Genomic DNA, 19,240 nt, shown 5'->3' on the forward strand with positions numbered 1-19,240 from the left:
ATCCTAGAGTATTCTTGGTATGTTTTAAAGTCACCCGTTTTAGAATAAGGATCTCTGCAATAACTCATGGAATCTTAATGGAGTTTTAGATAGTTTGCTAAGATAATCGGAAAATCAATTTTGAGATAGTATGCCACAGGAATTTTAAAGAAATTTCTAGGAAAAAATGCTGTAGTATAAACTGGCCGAAAAACTTAAATTAACTTATGAAGATTGCATGGATTTTTTTTTGATATACTTCTTAAGAAATGCTTGGTAAAACTGCAAAAGATAGTGTGAGGGCTTCGTGGCCGTGGGGTTAGTGTTACCAAGCATTTAGCTGCATCGAAACAAGGGGTGCGGGCTGGATTCCCGCTTCAGCCAGGAAAACTTTTCGTTAGAAACATATTTCGACTGTGGCACTGGGCGTTGCATGCATGTCCGTTGTCTAGTATGGTGTTTCCTGCAAAGGGCAAATCGTCCACTGGAAGCATTAACGTGTCGGTGTCTTAAAAAAGTAATACTTGAATGAAATGCTGGAAAAATTCCTAGCACAAAAAAAAACATTTGTTCGAAGAACCTCTTAAGGAGTTTTGGATTTCGGAGAGGAAACGTGATTGAATTCTTGAAGGAATCCACATGCACAAGTGAAGTAATTCTTGCTGGTTTATTGTGGAAAACTTTCAAGCTAATTTTTTGACAAAATTTTGAACATGATTTGTTTAAAATTCTGCAAACGGCTTTCACGGATAACATTAGCAAGATTCTCACTGAATTTTGTTTAGGAGTCCATAGACTTCTATCTAGAATTTTCATCGCATTCAACACATAATTTTCAATAATTCTGGGCAAGATTACAATATTACGCTATGTAACATTTTGCCAGAAGCCTAAGCGAATTTACAATAAAATTTTGAATGAGTTTCTTTTGAAATAATTTTTAGAATTCTCAAAGATTTCAAGGTTACATTTTGAAATGACTATTGATTGAGATTCTGAGAGAATCCTAGGCACGATTCTTATGAAATTATGACTGTGATTTTCGTAATAGCTTGATCAGGATTTTAGCCCTTCCGGGTCGTGCTAATAATACTAGGTCGGATATTTATAAAATCCTGGGTATTCTCACAGGAATAAATGTTTCTGGGGTAGATTCATCAAAATATTCTGAACTAGATTGTTCTAAAATTTTGAAAAGGACTTTAACAATATCCAGCAGAATGCGTTGCAGTTATTATCTTTTTTCGATTTCTTCAAATACATTTTACTTCATTCACTGATTTTTGTAAGATATTACGAACTTTATTTACCATCTTTTGTCCGACGTTATGCAAATATGTGTGCATTTAAAAATGTGGCCCGCTGCACAAAATTGGTAATAGGTAACAAATGGATGAACAGCAAACATTCTGTGAAATTTGTGTAGTTTATTTTTCTTTGTACTGAAGTGATTCGGGTAATTGCATAAGTTTTCAGCAGAAACTGAAGATGCTTGAAAAATGTTTTATCGCGCAGAAGCTCCATCAATTATTTCACTGGAATTTATCCAACAATTCTGCAAAAAAAATGTTTCGAAAAATCGTTTCTTGTATAAATTAATACAGCTAGTTTCCCAGGAATTTCACTATAGTTCCTCTCACGAGGATCATGCACAAACCATGCCACGCTTCACCAGGCAGATAAATACCACGAAAAATCTTATCGTGTATTTCATCCTCCATAAGACTGACTACGACATTGATCGAGTTTGTATGTAAATTGAACAGATGATAAATAGTTTCGTTTATTTTTCAAGCTTCTGCTGACATTGTTTTTTTTTTGTTGAATCGTGGGTAGGACTATCCTTTAACTGTCCTACCCAGGTGTTTTTGTGCGTAGTACATGTCCTACCTGTCCTACCCACTTCCCGTGCCACTGTTCCAGACTAAATACTATGTTTCACAATTCACAACAAATGCATTTCGTTCTTACAAATGCTCTTGCAAAAATGGCCAAACCTTGGTCCCTTTGGTACCGGTTCCGAGCGGCTAAGTCCAACCAAACTAAGATTTTTAGCCAGAATCACAAAATATAAGCCTTGACGATAATTTTGAGTACAAAAACATTTATATTTGGTGGAAAAACGGCAAATTCAAATGACAATCCGCGTCAATATGACCCGAACACCTTAAACGTAACTTTTTTTGAATACCTTTGGAAGGTTACCCTCCCTCAAAGCGGGGGCTGGTTGGTTTCCATCCTCTGCAGTACTGACGAAGGCATTTCCTCCATTGTCTCGACCATCATTGCCTGTGCTCTCAGCGTCATTCAGTTGTAGTTGTCTATACAAGTTCAGCTCACAAACATTTTCATAAAAAGTTTAAATGTGTTGTATTCCTACCATTTTTAAAATAACTATTTCAAAATATTTTTAACTGCGTCGAAAAATTCGAAAAATTGGATGTAGTTCCTTTGAAATCGAGTCAGAAAAAGTTGACTTAATTGTTAACCAGTATCGGATTTCACTTCCTTATTTTTTAAAGAAATTTACATTTCACTTGAGCTGGTTCTGACTTCAAATGAATTGAAATTTGTCGTAAAATGAGTTTAAATATTTTGTATTCTTATTCTTCTTGGCATTACGTCCTCACTAGGACAGAGCCTGCTTCTCAGCTTAGTGTTCTTATGAGCACTTCCACAGTTATTAACTGAGAGCTTTCTTTGCCAAAATTGTCATTTTCGCATTCGTATATCGTGTGGAAGGTACGATTATACTCTATGCCCAAGGAAGTCAAGGAATTTCCATTACGAAAAGATCCTGGACAGTAGAAGGATTAACCTAAGAATGCTAATGTCGCTGCTGTTCGTGTTACCAACATCTAGTTTGCCACGAACTGACAGCGTGAGTACCGGGCATCAAAGTGTCAAAGTAATTATAAAATCCAAAACAACGGTACAACAATGGTATTGAACAAACAATGAAGAACCATAATTTAAGGTAATAATAATTGAAATCAGTTTTGTGACAACAGCGCCACTAGCGTTCTACTACTAATATTTCTATTTCCTGGACCGACCGGGAATCGAATCTAAGGAAGGCCCCATCAAATATTTTGTATTGCGTTTACCAACAATATTATATAAACTACAACTACCATGACAAAAAAACTAAACGATTAAATATGTGGTGGTCTATATTAGAATATAAGAATATATTAACGTTCCACGTTCGAAATCATGGGTAGGACAAACGTTGGCAAATATATTTGCACAGTGAAGCTAATAAAATTAAAACCCTGGACTGAAAATTGAAAATAACTATATTTGAGCGGCTCTACATTTTGGTCGATTTTGAGTTGAAAAATTCTATTGATTCCAAGCGTTCTAACTATATTTTCAGGTGATTCTTCCTCTCAACAGACAAATCAACACGATTCTTAGAAGACTGATTTGTTTTTTTTCTGACTCCAATACAATTTATATAGAACAATAAATAGCTGAAAAAACTTCAAAGTAGATTTCCTTTAAACTAGGTTTTTTCATTGACACTCCTTTGCTTTTAATACCCTCATCTTCATGCCATTACTTCAGATGTTAGTCCGGAAATTTTCGGAGTTGGTTTAGTGGTTATTTCCTAAGGAATTTCTCCGCGAACTTTCCTAGGGAATTTCTCCAAGAATTTTGTTAAGGATACCTCAAGATTTCAACCTGGATTTTCACAAGGAGCACCACAGAAAAGGTATTTCTCCAAAGATTATTCCATAAAATTAAATAAATTCCTCCAAAACCACTTTGAGAATTTTTTCAAGAAAGTCCTTACTCCTCCAAGCTTTCATTCAGTGATTCATCCATCGCTTTCCTTGGGACATCATCCAAGATTCCCGGCCAAACGTCTTCTAAAATTCCATCAACAACTTTTTCAGAAACTTCTAGGGATTAACTTTAAAATTGTCCTTCATGATTTACATAAGATTTGAACTAGAGATTTATCTAAAGATACCTTCAGCAATTGCTTCAAAGATTGCTTCTAAGGTTTCGACATTAATTTCTTCAGTAATTCTTTAAGACTTTCTCATGTAAGTATTGAAAGTTTTTTTCAGGAATTCTTCCAGGGATGTCTGAAGAAATTGCTGGAAGTATAAGCTTTGGAATTCTCAAGGATTTCCTGGAGCTTATTCTTCTAAGCATCCGTTGAAAAATCACTGGAGAATCGGAAGAGAAATCTCTAGGACATTTTTTGTCTCCTGCTGGGGACCTTCAAAATATTCAAAATGAACTCATTTCAAAAATGCTTGCCTTTACAACCAGTGAGGTTGTTCTTATTTTCTTATCTATTTCTGGATAACAAATGAATACATAGCAAACAATCTTTGAATTTGTATAGTTTTTTTTTTGCCCAAAAAGGCTAATCGCAAAAGTTTTCAGTAGAAACTGAAGATGCTTGAAAAATGTTTCATCGAATATTTAGCTGTAATTTCTTGACAATTCAGCAAAAAAAAAGGCTTCTGGAAAATCGTCATAATCTGCTCTAAATTGCTTTATGCATTATGCCAGATAATATCAGTAGGAATTTGAACAATTCATTTTTCAGAAATTTACTAAGAACTACTTCCAGAAATTTGTACGCTAATTCTGAATCAACCAAGAACTTTTGGAGAGTGTACTTTGAGAGTTCTATAGGAATTGCTCTGAAAATCGTCAAGAGATTCAGCATTGATAATTGTGACCACACGTTCAGAAATCGCTGATACCATCACACTCGAACTGTGTACAACACGATGCAACTGATAGCAAATGCAATGAAATATGTTGTGAACAATGTGTTAATAATAGTATACTTAATTTTTGCAAAATAAGGATGATAGTGTGGCCTAGAACAAAACATCTAGACATAAGAAATATATGTTATGTCATAAATTATACCAATAAATAAATTATAAACAAAATAAATGGATAAATAGAACAGTAACATTTCTTCTGATGCATTTATTTATTATGGAAATACAGAGAATGCTCTGCCTCGTACAAGCAGAATCCATCTCCAACGCTCAAATTGCTCACTTCTCACTCGCATCGCAATGACGTAATTTTCGGTTCTCACCGACCGGCACCCACCTCCGATGCATTTTCCGTGAGATAACAAGAGACCACAACTCAAGCAAAGTGAGAGAACGAGAGTTGTCGCTCGTGCTCTCTTACATTTTCTTCCCGTTCTAATGCTCGATGCTCTCACCCGTTCGTCCACCCAAACCCAGCCAGTTTTCCCGGTCTGCCTTTCTTCGCCGCCGAAACTCTCACGCCGTCGGTCGTATTTGAAGGGGAAAGTGTCCTTCGATTGGATGAAAATGAAAACGCTGCCGGCCGGCCGGCGTCTTGCCGCCGTCGCGTCGTTGTCGGTCTTTCTAATGTTTTCGCTCTCTCTTGACTCGCTTGACTCATTCGCATCGTCGGCAGCATTAGGAGCTATAACAAGAGCAGTGCTTATGAGTTTGAATGTGTTACTGCTCGCTGGCCGTCCGTTTTCGCTGTCGTGGTCGGCGTTTTTCATCTCACTTTCTCCCATATGGACAACCGGAGGGTTGATTGGGGTATTTATGTTCAAGATCGGAGCAAGCAAGAGAGCTGCAGTTGGTGTTGCATATTATGCGGTGTGAGGTGTTGGGTGAAAAGTTCTTGGGGTTAGAGGTCCCTCTCTGCCAGGCCCGGTGGATTTGCTGCTTTTTACCGATGCTACTCACCTACCTACCTACTACCGAACCAGGTCTCCCCGTTCTTGAAGAGCTGTGCTGGATGTTCAGAGTACAAGTGTGATTCATTTGGATTATTGTTGAGCGAAATTAAATTTTTCAATAGAATGCACTTTTTTACTGTACGTGTACGTACTCGCCGATTTATGGGTTTGGGGTGCGGGATCGTTCCAGCTTTGGAATTGTTACAGATGGGTTGGTTCGTTTTGCGATGCATTGTTACACTTTACAAATAACATACTTGTGAAAGATGACCTAAAATATTATTTAGAAGAAAGGACAGATTACATATAAGCTTACACATGAAGTTGTGTAAGCTTATTCTTATTTTTCTTCCTTTTCTTATTCTTATTGGCATTACGTCCTCTCTGGGACAGAGCCTGCTTCTCAGCTTAGTGTTCAATGAGAACTTACGGTTGTTAACTGAAAGCTTTCTTTGCCAAAGTTGCCATTTTCGCATTTGTACATCATGTGGCAGGTAAGATGATACTCTATGCCCAGGGAAGTCATGGAAATTTCCATTACGGAAAGATCCTGGATCGACCGGAAATCGAACCCAGACACCTTCAGCATGGCTTTGCTCTGTAGCCGCGGATTCTAACCACTCGGCTAAGGAAGGTCCCTTGTGTAAGCTAGATCATATTTTTAAATTAAAAAATAACGTTTCTCAGAACGAGAAAGAAAGTTAAGTTAGTGATTTCCAAATTCTTTTCTGAAGGCATCTCTGATAGAGTCAGGTTTCCTATTAGATACATGGTCGGGGGCGTTATATAGAGTGTCCCAGAAAGTATGGTTAAGACTTTGTCATACGGCCATTCGGAGACTAGTGCAGATAAATATCTGATTTTCACACATTTAATTCTTGCACTTATCAAGAGCATATCGTGAATTATGAGCGATTTTTTCGCTATCTGTTTGTTTGGAAGCTCCGCTTATCAGTTTTGCGCAAATTGAGTTATATTTGTGTGAAAATTATGCTAGATCATATAGTATGTACAATAAAAATCTGAAAAAAAAATATATTTATCATTGCCGATACCATAAATTATCAGACCATCACTTATTTCATTGGAAATAATAAATCTAAGTGAATGAAATTTGAAGGGAAACAAAAAATCCGGTTTCAGCTTTGGTAGCTTTTAAAAAAGGTCAAAGTCCTTGTAGGGGGGCTGGGGGCAAGAAGGACACCTTAAGATATATAGGTTCAAATCATGGTTGATTAGCACCATTTTTGAAGATTATTCCAGTGTAGGGGCAAGCTCACCACTTGTTCTAAATGATGTTATCGATAGATTTCAAAAATATAAGAAACACATGATGATTTGAGATTTTTGAAAATGTCCCTTCTTATGAGGCTTTCAAACGAGGCACGGGGCAAGTGTGCCACTGGTATGGCAGAAGAAGACCACCACAGCAAAATGCCACAAATTTTCTATAATATTATTTCCCCGCCTAAACGATAAATTCTAGAGTAAGTAAAGATAAAAACTGAGGGATAAAAGTGAACTCATAGTTAAAAAGTAATTTTACGAAATTAATTTAGTACTCATCTTATTTGACTGTAACAATAATAGTAAAAAAATCAGAAACCATCCAAGATGGTTTATTTTGGTTTTATTTAGTAGGAAAAATTTATTTAATGCAATATTAAATAAGAAAAATAAAAGTGCACTTGATTTTATCTTAGTTGCGGTGTCCCTCTTGCCCCATAAGACATACTGTTGTTATATATGTAAAACTTACCCAGACAACCAGAATGTACGTATAACGAAATTCCCTAGAGGCTTTATATGTGCAAAATTTCACTTATAAGATGTCGTGAAAAGGCCTTCTACGTACAAAAGTGGAGGCAATATACGTGCATATATTATGTGATGAATAATAACATACAATGCGAGAGTGTAAATTGTCAACCGAACTAACCTGTGATCTTATGTGATTTAACTTATAATAACAAATGATAATTTGACAGCTGCTACGGATTGATCCGATTTACTTTGTACGAGTGTACGGGACGAAACAAAATGTACAAATGAACTCAGAAAGAAAACGTTTTATGCGAGGAAACTCATCAATCTGATGATTTCATCCACCGTGTTTTGCGGTTTTGATGTAGTTTGTACGTGAACTTTCATGCGACTTCTGGTTGTCTGAAATGTTGTTGAAAATTATTCTGAGGCTTCCCCCCTTGTATAGTACCAATGAGTTACATAGAATATCCAATGTTGAAACATTGGAACAAATGTCAAATAAATTAATTATTTCAGGCAAAAATCGTTACAATCTTCTATTGCCACGATTATTGCGTTATATGTTTAGGTTAAGTTAGGTAAAGTATATTCAAATGTTTTTTTTCTCTTATAAGCAGGTGAAATCAACTCACTTGTAAAAAACCTGAACTGCTACAGCAAATGAAATGTAATATGTTGTTAACAAAATGTTAATAAAATCTTAGATTTGTGTTACCAAATTAGGATGATAGTGTTGTCTAATAACACAGAACACCTAGATATAAGAAATAATGAATGTAATGTTTGCAATGATACTAATAAAGAAATTAAAAAAAAAGAAAGTTTTACTCACTTGGTAGAAACGCGTAATGAGTAAAGTCATATACTTCTGTTTCGATAGTCAGGATGCAATAAAAGATCTTGCTTCGGCCAACTTAAGGTCGAAGCTTGTTATCGCATGTCGAACTCAAAGTGAGGAACTGAATTCAGTCAATTCTGTAAATCTGGTATGGGCGTCTGGCCACTCTTCCATCGCTAGAAATGCATTGGTTGATGAGCTAGCTTGCAACGGAACATCGCATGAAATCATTGGCCCTAAGCCAGCTATTTAGATTTCGAAATTCTGGTTGATGCTTCAGATATATGCTTGGCCGGCAACTCAACACAAGCAATATTGGAGTAGTTTGGAGTCGTGTTGTCAAACAAAATTTTACATTACTGCGCCATACCTAGGGGTGGTGAAGTATTTAACAAATCTGTCAAAGAAGAATTGCACTCTCTTGGTCAGAGTGTCGACTGGCCATTGGCGAATCAACTATCACATGGCAAATATTCAGTGTGCTGACACATTTGTGTGTGATAGTTGTGATTCCGATTTCGATTTTAGAATTTCCCAACCAACATTCACTCATTTAACGAACAATATTATGAAAGTTTTATTCAGCAACATGTTTAGAAATTTTCTCGGCCAACCTTTGTTCAGGCGTTGTTCACACAAATTTGGAGGAACTAAATAGCATGTCGTTGAATACCAACTTTATTTGTCAGCTTTAAACACGTTTTACAAGCATTTAGTTTAGCTTGTAAACAGCTGGTGGAAAAATAATAATAATAATAATAAATAATTCTCAATTCAATACCCTGATAGCCCTACAAGTTTTTCCTCTTCTAGAAATCCATCTACGATTGACTTGGTCTTAACCGACTTTAGTGATCATTGTAGTCAATTAGTTACTCATGCTGATTTTGATTGTGATCATGTCCCTGCTACATTTCAAATATCCCATGAAGCGATTATCAATCCTATCAGCTCCATTTTCAATTATTTTCGAGCCGACTGGAATATATATGAAACGTATATTGACTCTAATCTTGATGTTAACATTTCTTTAGAAACTAAACTTGATATTGACAATGCTCTTGAAACTTTAACAAATTCCATTGCTGAAGCTAGGAGCATTGCAATTCCAAAATGTGAAGTAAAATTTGATTCCGTGATTATAGACGATGATCTTAAACTCTTTATCCATCTTAAAAACGTGAGGAAAAGACAATTTCAACGCACTCGCGATCTTGCTATGAAAATTATATGGCAGGATTTGAGAAGAAATCAAAAAACGATTTTCTCAATTAAGAAACAAAATTTTTTTAAATAAAATTTCTCAATTGAAAAAAAAAAAAACCTCAGAAGCCAATACCGGCATTGAAAGAGGAAAACAAATTATTACTAATAAATTGCGGAAAAGCTCAAAAACTTGCTATGCAGTGTGAGAGCGCGCATAGCGCATTTTAATTTAGAATTGACTAGTCCAATAGAAAATCAGCTTACTCAGACAATTCGAAAATATTCTCAATCAAGCGAACGTTTTCGAAAATGCCTTGGAGACTGATTTGGAAGAAGTGAGAACTATTGTTAAACAATTCAAAAAAATTAAAGCTCCTGGCGATGATGGAATTTTCTACATCCTCATCAAGAAACTTCCAGAAAGTAGGTTATCATCTTTAGTTGATATATTTAACAAATGTTTTCAATTAGCATATTTCCCTGACAAATGGAAAAATGCTAAAGTTGTTCCAATTTTAAAACCAGACAAAAATCCTGCAGAAGCTTCTAGCTATCGTCCAATCAGTTTACTTTCCTCCATCAGTAAACTTTTTGATAAGGTCATTTTGAAAAGAATGATGGCCTACATCAACGAAAATTCTATTTTCGCCAATGCACAGTTCGGTTTCCGCCATGGACATTCGACCACTCATCAACTTTTACGTGTAACAAATTTGATCCGTTCCAACAAACCTGAAGGTTATTCTACTGGTTTTGCTCTTCTAGACATAGAAAAAGCATTCGACAGTATTTGGCATGAAGGTTTGATCGTAAAATTTAAAGAAAACTTTAATTTCTCAACATACATTGTGAGAATAACTCAAAGTTATTCGTCAAATCGAACGCTTCAGGCTAATTATCAGAACTCCAGGTCTGAAAGACTTTCTGTAAAAGCTGGTGTTTTTCAAGGCAGCATTTTAGGACAAATATTATACAATATTTTTACATCTGACTTTCCTGAGTTACCTCAGGGATGTCAAATATCCATGTTTACGGATGACACAGGCTAAGACGAAGTTTGCGTGTCACATGTAGTGGATTGCAAAAAAAAAACTTTGGATATTTTTGCCTCATACTTACAAAAATGGAAGATTTCTCCTAATGCTTCCAAAAACAATCAATAATATTCCTACATACACCAAAAGCTATTTATTTGAAACCTTCAAGTAGACATGTTGTCACGATGAGAGGGGTTCCAATAAATTGGTCAGATGAAGTTAAGCATCTAGGACTCATGCTTGATAACAATTTAACTTTCGAAAATCTTATTGAGGGCATTCAAGCCAAATGCAACAAATATGTAAAATGTCTCTATCCCCTTATTAATAGAAAATCAAAACTTTGTCTTAAGAACAACCTTTTGATATTCACACAAATTTTCAGGCCAGTCATGTTGTATGCTGTACCAATATGGACTGGCTGTTGTAATGCCAGGAAGATAGTTCTGCAGAGGATTCAAAATAAAATTTTGAAAATGATTCTGAAGCTTCCTCTCTGGTATAGTAACAATAAGTTGTATAGAATATCTAATGTTGAAACATTGGAACAAATTTCAAATAAAATAATTAATAATCCGTTATATATTTAGGTTAAGTTAAGTTAAGTGAATTGAAAACATGTTTTTTTTCTCTTAGAAGCGTGAAATCAAGTCACCTGTAAAAATTTAAACTGCTACGGCAAATAAAATGTTATATGTTGCTAACAAAATGTAAATAAAATCTTAAATTTGTTCTACCAAATTAGGATGATAGTGTTGTCTAATAACACAGAAGACCTAGATATAAAAAAATGAATGTAATGTTTGGAATTATACTAATAAAAAAAAGAATGAATGATAAGCAATCAAAAGGAGGAGGCATTTAGTTATTCTCAGCCACGGTGTGCCAGAAACCGTTATTAACAGAAAAAAATGTCCAAGAATTTAACACCTACCATTCGATAGATATAGTATTCAAACATCTTCTCTGTGAATTTGAAAATATTCTAACGAGGGAATCGAAAGTAATAGTGATTGGAAAGTTTTGAGATATTTTGCATATTCACATGATATTCACATGCTTCTAAATATTCCTGAACAGCGCTTCATTGTTAACTTGTAAACAAGCCATGTAACCATCAGTTTTGCATTAAGCATTCAAAACATGTAATATTGAATTATCTCCTCTGTGAATTTAAAATCATTACGTCGAGAAAATCTGAAGTTATAGTGATTTGTAAATTTACCATTATTTCTATGCAGTTTAAATTAGAGATTTTTTATGGCTTTGTTATAATAATGCACAGAATTTACAAATAAAAATGTCCATACGACTGACACTCGACATTCAAAAGATGTATTATTCAAGCATTTTCGCAGCTAGTTTGAGAATACTTTATCAAGAGACAACATACCTAAAGTACTTTGAAGTTTTGGACCTAGGGTCAATGCACCGGTTTTGGTCCATATTATGTGTGTAAAATATCAAAACTGAGCTATAATCATTTTTTCGGTTTGAAAATCCTGTTGGTCTATAAAGGCCAACGGAACCAGTTTCGGCCAGAGATTTATCTTCGGTTCCTAAATTAGCCAATCGCATTGATTTCTCATGTGGCCAAATTAGGAGTGCCCTGGCCAAATTAGGTGTATGAGAGTTGAAATTATATGGAAAATGAATTGTTTTTCTAATGTTTTGAATCAATTTGGACGAGTAAATGAATGTAGTTCTATCATGTGAATGTGATCTACTGAACACAAAAGGTTCCATGCTGATTGGTTATGTAAAACGGTGTATAATCAACTATGGCAACAACTGGCGTATGGCCAAAACCGGTGCTTCTACCCTATAATAAAGTATATCTTGAGCATTAAATTACCACGTTCAATGTTTTTATCACTACTAAATGGAACAAATTCTTATCAATATGTTAATCAATGTGATTTAATAGCGTGATTGACCGCCTCCTGTTGCTTCTCCGTTATTACAAGAGCAACTATGCTTACACAAGGCACCAACGGATGCTACTTAGGATTAGTCGCAGCACTTTCAGTATGTAAGTAATGGAATTACCATTTCTTGTACTAAGCATTACCGGTTCGACTGCGTCCGAATACAAATGGGGTCAATAGAATAAATATTTACGTGATACTATCTTTGAGGAAGCCGTTGGAGTCCTCTGCACTTCCACGAGAAGTCAATGGGAGTTTGGAAAATGGGAAGGGGTTATATTACAGATTCGTCTTGGTAAACAAAACGCTTAGTTACAAAAGTCTTAGGGATCATCACATCATTTTCACTAGTGATACCTCCCTCAAAACATTATGAAGTCAATAACATAATGGATAATGAAATAAAAAGTTATCTTTTTATATGCACAAGACGTGACTGAATATGTATGACGATACCTTTGATGACAAACCATTCAAAGATTTTGCATGATGCAACACATGCAGCATCAATCCATAAAGTAATCTATCAGTATTTATAGGAAAAGTCGACAATTCTAGTATCGAATAATTCGAGGAATTAAACATAATATAAGGCTCATGGCATTTTAAATATTCTGCAAAATATGAAACAAGGTTTAATTCTACAATAACTGACTATTAACTACTAAACATATATAAACGTATCTCCTTCGCTGTCATGAATAAAATGTGAACCATCATATTTAGCTTATTTAAAACACTAGCATGAAACGATCTCACCAGTTGATAATCCAAACCTTGACTGAGCAACAAGGAGCCACTTTCAAATTATTCAGGTTCACCAATATGCTTATTTGGGCCATAACGAAACACTGCCCAGCAAAACGCGCGGAAGTGAAACAAAATTTACAAAACGAACCCGTTTGCTTGTGATTTAACGAGGTACTGCCTTTCTTCAATGAAAGGTATAAGTTGAATGCAAATCTGTTATGTTAATTTGTGTCGCAATTATTAAATGCGTGTTGCGAACACTATTTTAGACGATTGAAAAAAATCTCAATGACTCCAAAACTTCAAAGTACTCTAGCTATGTTGACTTTTGATAAAATATTCTTAAACTAACTGCGAAGATAATGGACCTTTGCACGAGTTCACTAATTTGACATTTGAGCGGTACCGTATTCACTAGCTACCATGGTAACGTAAATAACATGGCACCGCTCAAACGTCAACGACTGAACTCGTGCATTGGTCCATTGACCACTACAGTGATACCCCCATGAGTCGATGTTCCATGACTCGATATCGACTCATGTAACCATACTAAAAACATAATTTCATGGTTACTATGATGGTCCCTAGAAGCAGCTTTCCAAAGAATTGCTGTTCCATGACTCGATATTTCCATGAGTCGATGGTCCCTTCAATATCGACTCATGGAGGTTTCACTGAATATCTTTCAAATGCTGAGGGTCAGTCTTATAGATATATTTTTTACAAATTATGTACTTTTTAATAATAAAGGCATATAAATAAGCTCTAATTTAAACTTCATAAAAATAATGGTATATATACAAATCACTACAACTTCAGATTTCCTCGACGAAATGATTTCAAATTTACAGAGAAGGTGCTTGTATATCACATGTTTCAAATGTTTAATGCAAAGCAGGTGATTACTTGGCTGGTTTACAAGTTAATAATGATGCACCGTTGGGGAATATTTATAAGCATGTGAATTTCTCTTACAAAATAGCTCAAATTTTTCAAATCACTATAACTTTCGATTCCCTCGTTGGAATATTTTCAAATTCACGGAGAAGATGCTTGGGTGATATATCTTTCGAATGGTAGGTGCCAAATTCTTGGACTTTTTTTCTGTTAATAACGGTTTCTGGCACACCGTGGCAACTATACAGATGTTGACAAAAATGCTGAGGACGGTGAACTCGTCAGAACCGCCAATCATGCAAAGAAGGGTGCATATCTGATAACTACTAAGTTCACCATCTTAAAATGTACAAAGTTATGACAAATATTAGTGCAAAACACTTTTCGGGGAAATGGGCTATTCGGGGAAACGGGATATTCGGGGAACCGGATTTCAGAGAACTGGCATTCGGGGAAACGACATTTGGTGAAAAGTAGCACAACCGTATTCAGCAAAAAAAGGAAACAATAAAAAATAATCCTTTCTACTAGTTTCGACGATTTATTTGTTCGTAACAAAAAAATTCCTGGAGGGTAGGGGGAGCAGATAAGCTTGTGTGTGTGCGGGAAGGGGGTTGGTAGACAAATAATTCTTTACCAAAATACCTGATTTATAAAACAATACTTATATAAAACAACGTTAAACACTGAGGGGGAGGGGTCAAAACTTGGCTAGAAGGGGGAGGGACTTATAGCTCCACTTCTCCTATTTAATTATTGTACAGGAATTTTACCAGTTGGAGCTTGTGAGCATGAGTCTTGTGTTTTGCAGATATCTCATGTGCCTGTCTACTTAGATAGATGGCGTCTTCGGCAAAGTTGTTCAATTGGTCAATGTTTATCATTGTTTGTGTCAGTAGTTTCAAACGTTTGTTTCCAGGCGGCGCTAGTGAACATGTATATTTTGCTTTGTAAAGATCTCAGGATTCAGACTACTTAGGAAGATGACGTTTTAGGCAAAGTTGTTCAATTTGTCAAGGATTATCATTGTTTAAGACAGTTGATTTAAAATGTTGCCACCTTGCGGAATTAGTGAGCCAAAAACTTTTGTTCTGCTGTTACCTCATGAGCTTAACTGCTTAGTTTTGTAGATATCTCAGAGGCCTGACTATTGAGAAAGATGGCATGTTCAGCAAAGTTATTCTTGGACAAGATTTATTATTGTTCAACACAATTAATTCACTATTTGGCCACCTGGTGGTGCTAGTGAGATCTTTCAGGAGCAGGAATATTCTGGCAGATTGCGTCTCATGGAAATCGAATTAAGGTTAACTTCAGCATCCAGTAGTCCTCTCGTGGAGTAGGGGTAACACGCCCTATCTAGAGAACAGAGAATCGTGAGTTCGATTCTCACCGAGAAGACGTGTAACTTTTTCGCAAACTTCACTTCAGTTTGTCCATTTAATCCAATGGCCAATTGCAAAGTATATGTTATGTTTAGTTTTTCGGTAGTTGCCAAACTTCCACTCGGCTGGTTGGCCGTAAACCACGAATCGTAATTAAAGCAAGAAATATAAAACTCATATTCAAATCATTCACACTAGGACGTAAAGATAATGGCTCAAAATCGCTTCACCTGAGGTTTTGAAGCACGAGTTATCTCTTCTTTCTGGATTAACATAAAAGCGTGGAAGAACCTTTTCAAACCGAAGCTTCTCCGATCGAAAGGAGATTCGCATTTCGCATTCGCATTTGAAATAATATCCGGAAAATATCAGCATTTAGAGCAGTCCTACCTCTACCAGTTAGTGAAATAAATTAATTGGAATTGATGAGATTATGATGAAGGGCAGTCCATAAACCACGTGATCACTTTTTAATTTGTTGTTTTTGTCCACCTTTTGCATGACTTTGCGACTTACCACTAGACTAAGAAAAGCCACCCGTCTGTGTTCCTACTCTCCACCATTTGAATCAATTTGGTTAGTAAATTTATTGACTGTTTTTGCTATTGTATTTATTGGCTCCTCGTGCGTTGTTGATTATCTCCTCCATTCTGATACACAACTAGATAACAACTTCATAAAAAAATCTCTCCTCAGCACGAGCAGACCAAGTTAACCCATTTTTTTTGGTGCGCTGTATCAGTAGCCTCCAAAATATGGTTTATATTTCAATAAGTAACCGTTTCGCCATCCCGCAAGCAGAAGTCGTTTAACCTTTAGCTCTGCGCGCGTGCGTCCGATGTTCAATGAAACGTATACGGTGTTGTTTTGATTTCGACTTTGCGACTATTTTTATTGAGGTATGTTTCCACTGCCGCAAAAAGTCCATGATAATTTATGGATGCAATTGCAGATTGTCGTCCAGCAGTGACTGTTGTCGGTGGTTTTTGGCACACAAGTCCACGCTTCTTTTGAAGGTTAGCTCCAAAATATCAATCAGGTTGTGGAAACTGGATTGCCAATGGATGGTTGTTTGGCTGAGGGAAGCTCACTGGTCAACGAGGACCAACAGATGAAAGGGATGGATCTTTGACATTTCGGGTGCGCCTTCCAGATTCAGTAACAAGAAAACAACAAGTGTGTGGTGTTCGTGTCGGAGGGATTAACTTGCTGGAGAGCAGCATTTAAATGTCGAAGAATACGCAACTGAACGGGACATGGATTACGCTGTAGCGGTAGCATTGGACTAGTTTTTGGAATCGGTACGGTTAGCCGATGCCTCTGGGGGCAGGTTTCTGAGGGCCAGCGTAGGTAGCTGAACTTGTTGCCAGATCGAGAATGCCGAGGAGCACACGTGAGAAGGTATGTGACATTTAATCAAGGTGGATCGAAAGTAGAGTGATGTAAGGTCGACTCTCATTGCAGGTATTGCTTATCTTTTGGGGTTGAGGTGAAGAAGGATCTCATAGCAATTTGTATGTTACTAGGACGACTCATAGTCATTGTATGACGTTTAAGGGTTGAATATTCAGAAAGGTTTGAGTTCAGTTTATTGTTTTGTAGTTGAAGAGTTGACTTTTACATTATTTTAAAGTAAAATAAAAACTTCAGGCGTTTGGTCATACGTCTTCAACTTTTCTTTAGAAAGTGAGAAGCCTAAGGGGAACCCCTAATGTTTTAGAATATTATGAGGATTTTCATTTTTTGTACATTTTGTTATAACAAAGCATATGACTGTTGCTTTTGACAGTTTTACTAATTAGGAAAAACTGGATAGACTTGATTCCATGAAAGACGTGATATTGAGAATAATGTTTTAGAAGCTGTTTATTTGAATTAACTTATTATAAGACTCTTTTCATCGGCCCCGGAGCCGCTCAGTTCCAGAAGGGAACTGGCTGCAACCCAAGACTGCTGGTCTAAGCCACGGCGGTCTGCTGGGGGGGTTCACAAGACCTCTTTTGGCTCCGGGTCTCAGGGCGTTTGGCGCAGGGAAGTCTTCGGAGCGCGATAAACCCTAACAGAATGCGTGCAGGACAATAATCGATTTATTAGCAAAACTTACAGTGGTGTGCGGGGGTAGTGAGGGCAAGCGGCGGTTCCTAGGTCCTTGTTGGAGGCGGGCGGCGAGGCTAGGGAGCGTTGCCCCAACCCGAAGAGGCCGAGGATGGTGAAGTTGAAGGCGGGACGAACCGGCCGAGGATGGTGAAGCTGAAGGCGGGACGAACCGGCCGAGGATGGTGAAGGTGAGAGCGTGGCACGGGCTCTCCTGAGCTTGTTTCCGTAGCAAGGGCAGACTTCGCACGACGAAAGGGGATTTGGCGTGGCTGGCGAATTGTTTCTCCGGAACTACGGCTCTAATGGCGGATATGCAGCCGGTGATTCTCGGACAGCCTCAGGATGTCCACGATGGCTAGGGACACCCGGTCCCGACGGTAGTCGGTTATGGTTGGTGAGTAGGTGAATTTGGCTGGTCGACCTACGGAGCAGTCGCACGATTGACGGCCGCTGGTCTTCAGGCGGTTTGGCGGTCACCGTATTTTCCACACGGTATCGGCGAACTTCGATGGCACGTGGGCTTGGGGTTGAACACGTTCACACGGGGTTAGATTACCCCCAACAATTTGGCACACCGAACTAAACTCCTCTAATGCCACCAACTTTCTGATCCCGATCCTCTTGAGCTCGGCCCAATCGCCTCTCCTCGGGTACTCATCCTCCCACGAACTGGCAGCGTTTCGTGGTTTCCTGCCATTTCGCATTAGCACCCACTCGGGGTTGCTCATTCGCCGGGTTTGCGTTGCGAATGTCGACACCCCACCGCACCGTTCAAACTCACCGTTGAAATACACTAGCTTACAACTTTTAACTAATTTATCGCGCTTATACAAAAAAAAAAACTAAATGTTACCCGCCGGTATATAAATATATATAAAGTATAACCAATATATAAAGTATAACCAAGATCTTTTAAACATGTTTGAAAAACCTTCATGACAAATCGTCTCCTTATTCTATTATTATTGAATTACAGTGATCCCTCCATGAGTCGATGTTCCATGACTCGATATCGACTCATGGAACCATACTGGAAACAAAATTTCATGATTACTATGATGGTCCTTTCAAACAGCTTTCCAAAGAATTGCTGTTCCATGACTCGATATTTCCATGAGTCGATGGTCCCTTCAATATCGACTCATGGAGGTTTCACTGTATTTTATTCTTTGAATTGTGGGACCAAAACGCAAAGGGGTGTAAGTGACATTTTGTTGGTTTTGAGTTAGATGTACCAAAAAATCTACTTTTGTACAACAGGAAGCAAAAGTGGCTTGAAGAAGATTGGCTTTTTTTTACTGCTACACCTTTTGTATGGAATGAAAAAATGCTGAAAATACTTCAATGTCGGTTTTCTTAAAAGTTGGTTTTTGTCACTTACATTTCTTTGCTTCTAACCTTCTCAATTCCTATTGATTCCGTATGGCACTCCTCTAGAGAAATTGTATCAATGGAATGATTAATCGATGGGTTTCAATGAATAATACCATAATTTTTAAAGTCAAGTTGTTTTTTTTCTAATTCTTTATTAGTATCATTTCAAACATTATACAGTAATACCACGGTATAACGTAACTCAATTTTGTGGAGTGGATTCAAAATTGATATAATTGACCTAGCAGGCATTATCAATCTCTCTTACA

The sequence above is a fragment of the Aedes aegypti genome, chromosome 1 (assembly GCF_002204515.2).
Source record: "Aedes aegypti strain LVP_AGWG chromosome 1, AaegL5.0 Primary Assembly, whole genome shotgun sequence".
Taxonomy (NCBI): domain Eukaryota; kingdom Metazoa; phylum Arthropoda; class Insecta; order Diptera; family Culicidae; genus Aedes; species Aedes aegypti.